Here is a 6,844-nt window from a genome sequence, read left to right on the forward strand (position 1 = left end):
ATAGGCTACTACATAATGCTGCTGCTGTGCTGTATACTGCTGCTGCTGTGCTGCACAAGCACAAATACAACAACCAAAGAAATCTGCAAGAAGAGGGTCTGCATGTTGTTCCAAGCTAAGTTGCTGACACTCTAGCACCATCCCTTTGATGTAAGTTCTGGTTCCATTGGGGAGTTCCACAAGCTGCAAGCTCCAAATGGTGGATTGTTCCATCTTGACACTGCTGTAGTATGCAGCACACATGGCTGGCCCTTCAACTGTGGATTGATATGTTGCATGTGTACAAATTCCTGCACATTCAAAAAGTAGAAGGAAAGGAAGGAAGGAGAAAGAGACTACTCTAATCCTAGGTAGGAAATAGCCAAACAGCCAGTAGGATGGTCCTTGTGCAGTGGTCTTGGATATTCTATTTGATTTGATGGTTGTATCTGTGATGTCTTCTATGTAGTTGTTGCCAGTGCATGTTAATGAATCAATCCAGCAACCTGCAACAATACAACAAACAACCAAAAGCCAAGAAGAATTTGCAGCAGCTAGCAAAACAATTAACCAAAAAGCCACACAAGTATAGGAGTGAAGTTGTTGAAGTTGTTTAATGCTGCTGCTGGGACTGTTGTTGTGGAAGAAGAAGGACTGAATCACAATGCTGGTGATGCATCCCTGGCTTAAAAGTTTGACTGAAGGTGGCTTGCACTTTGGAAGGATCCAGTGTTGCAGGTGCTGCATCATGGAATTTGGCATGAGAGTAGTGTTGGTGTGTTGGGGAATTCCCAAGCTGCCAGGTTGTTGTCTCCTCAGTTCAGTATGTGAAATGGGGAATAAGTTGGTGGGATTATATGTTGATGAATCAATCCAGCAACCTGCAACAATACAACAAACAACCAAAAGCAACAAAGAATTTGCACCAGCTAGCAAAAAAGAAAGTTCTTCCAGGAGTGCTTTGAATTCTGTCAGAATTTTCAACGACGCTCGACTAACGTTTCCAATTATCCGATTGAGTTGAAACTTCTTGAGATATATCCAACCAGCCCTTTCTTTAGTTCTGCAAGTTTTGGAGATTTTTTGCCCAAGTTGGAAAAAAGGACCTCTCTTTAGGCTTAAGGCAGCTGAAATTTTCAATGTCGCTCGCCTAACGCCTCCAATTGTCCGTTTCGGCTGAAACTTCTTGGGCCTTGTCAATATATTATGTTCTGAAACCCTGCTAAGATTGGAGCCATTTGGACAGGTCTACATGCTGCATCTCACCCTGCTCATGCTGCCCTGCTGAGGCTTAGATGTTGCAGGGTGGTTGGAAGTTGTATTTGTGCTTTTCTCTATGTATTTGTTGTTAAAGGATGTTGATACATCACTCCAGGAACCTGAAATAATACAACAACCAAAAACAAACAAAACAAGGCTTGCACAAACTAGCAAAAAGGAAGGGGGCTCAATAAGATCTTTGGAGACTCTTATCTTTTTCCAAGTCGCTCGACTAACGTCTCCAATTATCCTTTTGACCTGAAACTTCATGATGTTTGCATGTGTGGTCTTTTCTTTATCCCTGCAAATTTTGAAGGCTTTTTGCCCAATTTGGAAGTTCCAAAAAGCAAAATGCTTTCTCTTCAGGCTTAAGACAGCTGAAATTTTCAATGTCGCTCGCCTAAAGCTTCCAATTGTCCGTTTGGGCTGAAATTTCTTGAGCCTTGTCAAAATAATATGATCTGCAATCCTGCAAAGTTTGGGGGCCTTTGGATAAGTCCACAAGCTGCACCTCACCCTGCACATGCTATCCTGCTGAAGATTAAGTGCTGCAGGGTGGTTGGAATTTGTGTTGGTGCTTTTCTCTATGTATTTGTGGTTAATGAATGTTGATACATCACTCCAGGAACCTGAAATAATACAACAACCAAAAACAAACAAAACAAGGCTTGCACAAACTAACAAATAGGAGTGGACCTCAGTAAGAGCTTTGGAAACTATTAACTTTTTCCAAGTCGCTCGACTAACGTCTCCAATTATCCGTTTGACCTGAAACTTCATGATGTTTGCATATATGGCCTTTTCTTTATCCCTGCAAATTTTGAAGGTTTGACTCCCAGGCTGGAGCTTCCAATTACCAAGTTTCTCTCTCTTTAGGCTTAAGACTGCTGATTTTTTCAACGTCGCTCGCCTAACGTCTCCAATTATCCTTTTGAGCTGAAACTTGTTGAGCTTGTCCAAATTAGTATAATATGCAATCCTGCAAAGTTTGGAGGTGTTTGGACTTGTCCACTTGGTACAAATCACCCTGCACCAACAAACAGAAAAACACAAAGGCAAGTAATTCTGCAGGTTATAATAGCTACTACTATTGTCTTGTATGTGTTCCCTGAAAGTTGCAGTTTTGTGACTTTGTTGCTGCAGGATGTTGTTGCTGAGGAAGGTAAGATGCAGGCTGAAGTTGCAGTACAAAGGGCTCCTTATGCATGATCCTGTGGTATTGCATCCTCTAACAGCCTTCCAAAGATGAGTTGCAGCAGTTGGATTAGGCAAACTTCCACTTGTAGTTTGTTTCATCCTGCTACTGCTGCACCATGGGGCTAAGTTTGTTTCTCCAAGGATCCACATGCTGCTGCTCACCTTAAAATTTTCCAGACCTGCAACTACCTGCATATGCAAGTGGAAAAGAAAGGAGGAGAGAGGTACTCTAAATCCTAAATCTATTGGTAAGGAGATTATCCTATTAAAGCAGTAAATTAGGGAGACTCTCCCTTTTTCAATGGACCTGATTATCATTATTAAAATCAGTAAATATTTCAAGGTATGAAGAAGTTCCTTCAATGTGGTTGATTGATCTTCTTCATCTTGGTTCTCCTGAAGCTAGCCATGCCAGCTTTGTCCATTTTGTAGTGTCCCTTGGTTTCTCTTGGAAGCTGCTGAAAGCTGTAGTAGTGTTGTGTATAGCTTTTCATGTGGCTTTCCTTTGAGAGTGAATCTGCAGTGTAATTAGCTTCCCTAAAGATATGCCTGAACTGGAAAGTCTCCAGTTTGCTAACCAATACCTGCAGTTCAGTAGTATAAGCAACAATGTTCCATGGAGGTTTAGCCTCTTGTTTGAGCCACTTGATTAGAAGTTCAGAATCAACTTCCAGGGCTACCCTGCTGTATCCATGTTGTAGGCACCACTGAATACCAATAATTGCTGCCTGCACTTCAGCTTGGTTATTAGAACCACAGCCTAGTGGGGATGCAAAAGCATATATTAACATTCCATTATGGTCCCTTAGAATGCCCCCTGCCCCTATCTTCCCTGGATTGTTAAGGGCACTCCCATCTGTGTTGAGCTTGATCATTGTAGGCTGTGGTTTAGTCCAGCATACTTTGGTTATTCTCACTTCATGTTGGCTTTTTTCAACCATGGTAACCAAATCTGCCCAATTACTTGGCAAATCAATATATGGATACACAGTGGAGATAAGCATGTACAGATCTTTGGATATAGAGAATATTACTCTATTAGCATTAGACTTCTTGCCTCCATACTTGCATGCACATCTATTCTTCCATAGATTCCAACACACAAAAATGGGGGTGGCCTGCATTACTAACTTATGTAGCTCATTGTTAGTTTTGGTTAGCCACCACCTCATCAATAGGTTTTTTAGAGGAGTGTTGCTGTGTTGCAGACCCCAGTACCCTGAGAAGTGCCTCCATATGTGTTGTGCAAAGTAACCTGATACAAAGATATGCTCTATATCATCAAGACCTGCTCTATAACAACAGGAGCATGCAGCAGGATTCTGTCCAAAGGCTACTATTCTGTCATTTGTGGGGAGCTTAAGTCTGAAAGCTCTCCAAAGCAGAAAGGAGGCCTTGAAAGGAATACTATTGTGCCATATGTTGCTGTGAGTGGTTGATCTTGTCTTTTTCTTCCTTACCAACTCCCAGGCTGATGAACAAGTAAAGTTACCATGAGAGTTAGGCTTCCAGTAAGCTTGATCCTGCATATTTGGAATGTAGCTGATGGGAGTGCTGAGAATTCTGTGCACCAGCTGAGGGGGTGCATGTTTTCTTACTTTCTCTTCATTCCATCCTCCATTTTCCATGAATTCTGATACAGTAGAGTTATTCAATCTGGGGAGACTTTCATTGTAGTAAGCTAAGGGACCTACCCCTAGCTAATCATCCCACCAAAAGCTGCTTGTTCCAGACTTAATCCACCACTGTATATGAGGTTCTATATCCTTTTTGTTGCTCATCATATGCTTCCACATTAGGGACTGTCCTGTGTTCCACTTTTTAATGACTGGATGAGCCCTTTGGCAGTATTTTGCTTTAAGGAATTCCCCCCATAGTGTCTTCTTTGATCTGAAAGTCCACCACTGTTTGTATTGGAAGGATAAGCACACATCCTCTAATTTTTTAACACCTATACCACCCTCCTCATAAGGATAACTGAGAGTATCCCAAGAGGCCCAGTGATATTTTCTTCTTTCAGTATCCCATCCCCAAAAGAAGTCAGCAATTAGTCTTCTGATCTGATTCATGGTGGTCTTGGTAGGACTGATAGCTGACAGCAGGTGTATAGGAATGGATTGCAGCACTGATTTCACCAAGGTGACTCTACCTCCATAGCTTAACATTTTAGTCTGCCATCCCCTAATCCTGCTTAGAACCTTAGAAACCATACTAGAGAAGTATATGATCCTTTGTCTTCCTATATATAGGGGGCAGCCTAGGTAAGTGATTGGGCCATGAGTGCATTTGTATCCTGTGATCATGCTGACCCTATCCACCACACCAGAGGGAGTATTCAGTGGCATCATGGTTTGACTCTTATCTTTATTGATAAGTTGTCCTGAAATAGCTTCATACAGTTTAAGAGTTTTGGTAATCAGTGTAAGTGAGAAGTTGCTGGTAGATGTGAAAATGATCACATCATCTGCAAAGCTCAAGTGATTTACTTGAGGACCTCTTCTTTCCATCTGGAATCCTGTGTATAAATGATGGTGATGAAGATTGTTGAGAAGCCTAGACAGAACTTCAGCTCCAATTATGAATAAGGTAGGGGATAGGGGGTCTCCTTGCTTGAGTCCTCTTGTAGAGTGGAAGAAGCCATGCCTTGCACCATTAATGATGATTGAGTACCAATTGTTTGACATAATCCTCCAAACCATATCAATCAACACTTCTCCAAACCCCATTTTCCTCATGACTATACAAATGAATGACCAAGAGACCCTATCATAGGCCTTGGCCATATCCAGCTTTATCACCACATTATCCCCAGCCTTTGGTCTCTTAATATTATGGATGATTTCTTGAGCTAACATTATGTTCTCAGCAATACTCCTACCTTTAACAAATCCAGATTGGTTATCTGAGATTAGCTGAGGCAATATAGGAGCAATTCTGATGCTTATCAACTTAGAAATGATCTTGTTAGTGAAGTTGCTGAGAGAAATAGGCCTGTATTCTAATAGGCTGTTGGGATGCTCATTCTTAGGAAGTAGAGCTCAGCATGCATGAGAAATAAACTTGGGAATACCATGTCCATTGAAGAAATACTGGACTAATCTCAGTAGGTCTTCACAGATGATATCCCAGCATGAATGAAAGAATTTCCCATTCATTCCATCTGGTCCAGCAGCTGATGTAGGGCTCATAGAAAATACAACTTTCTTCAGCTCATCCATAGTAGGTAAGGCTTGCAGGCTCTCATTCTGCTCCTCTGTAACCATCCTTGGAATGCACTTAAGAACATCTTCCCTGATCAGTCTCTCTTCTCCAGTGAATATTTTTTCAAAGTGTGCTGTGGCAGCTCTTGCAATATTGTCTTCACCTTGAATAGTATTGCCTTGTTCATCACTAATCTGATGGATGAATAACCTTCTTCTTCTTCCTCTGATAATAGCATGAAAATAGCTGGTATTGGCATCTCCATCTTTGAACCAATGAAGTTGACTTTTCTGCTTTAAGATAGCCTTCTCCATCTTCAGATATCTGATGTACTGAGCATTGATCTGATGTAGCTTGGACCTGTTCTCTTCAGTATTGTCACTGATTATTTTCTCTTCAGCTTGTCTCACCTGCTCTTCATATTCTTTTACTGAAGCAAAGATGTCCCCAAACTCATTTCTTGACCACTTACTAAGAGTATTAGAAACTCTTTTCAGCTTTTGTTGGAAGGTTCTCATTGGATTTCCTTCCATAGGATTATCCCAACATGCTTTTACAGTGCTAAGGAAATTGTCATTGTCTGTCCAGCAGTTTAGAAATTTGAAATACTTGATAACATTACCTTGTTTTGCCCTGCTTTCCATCAATAGAGGGCAATGGTCAGATCCTGTGGAGGCTAAGTGACTGACAGTTGTTACAGGCATGACTTCTAACCAAGAGTCATTAACCATGGCCCTGTCAAGTCTTTTCCAAATTCTAGCATCTTTGTCCCTATTGTTGCACCAGGTGAACTTCTGCCCACAGAACCCCAGATCAGTGAGTCCACATGCTTCTATCACACTAATAAACTCAAAGCTCTTGTTCATATTATATGGCTGGCCCCCCATCTTTTCTTCAACATCTGTAATAACATTGAAGTCTCCAATGGTGCACCAAGGCTTCTCCTTACTGGAGAACTGCAACATCTTGTCCCATAAGTCTCTTCTCATGTAATCCTTGCACTTTGCATAGACAAAGGTAATGAGGTAGCTATTAGGACAAGCCACATGATTGATCTCACAAGTGATCTGCTGCTCATCCTGGTCCAAAATGTTGCAGGCAATGTCTTTGTTCCAGAATAACCAGATTTTTCTATTGGAGTTGGACATAACATTATCCATACCTAGCTGAATTCTGTGGAACTGAATTTGAGATTTGTTGGAAAAAG

This window comes from Solanum dulcamara, chromosome 3 (assembly GCF_947179165.1).
Source record: "Solanum dulcamara chromosome 3, daSolDulc1.2, whole genome shotgun sequence".
NCBI classification, from domain to species: Eukaryota; Viridiplantae; Streptophyta; class Magnoliopsida; order Solanales; family Solanaceae; genus Solanum; species Solanum dulcamara.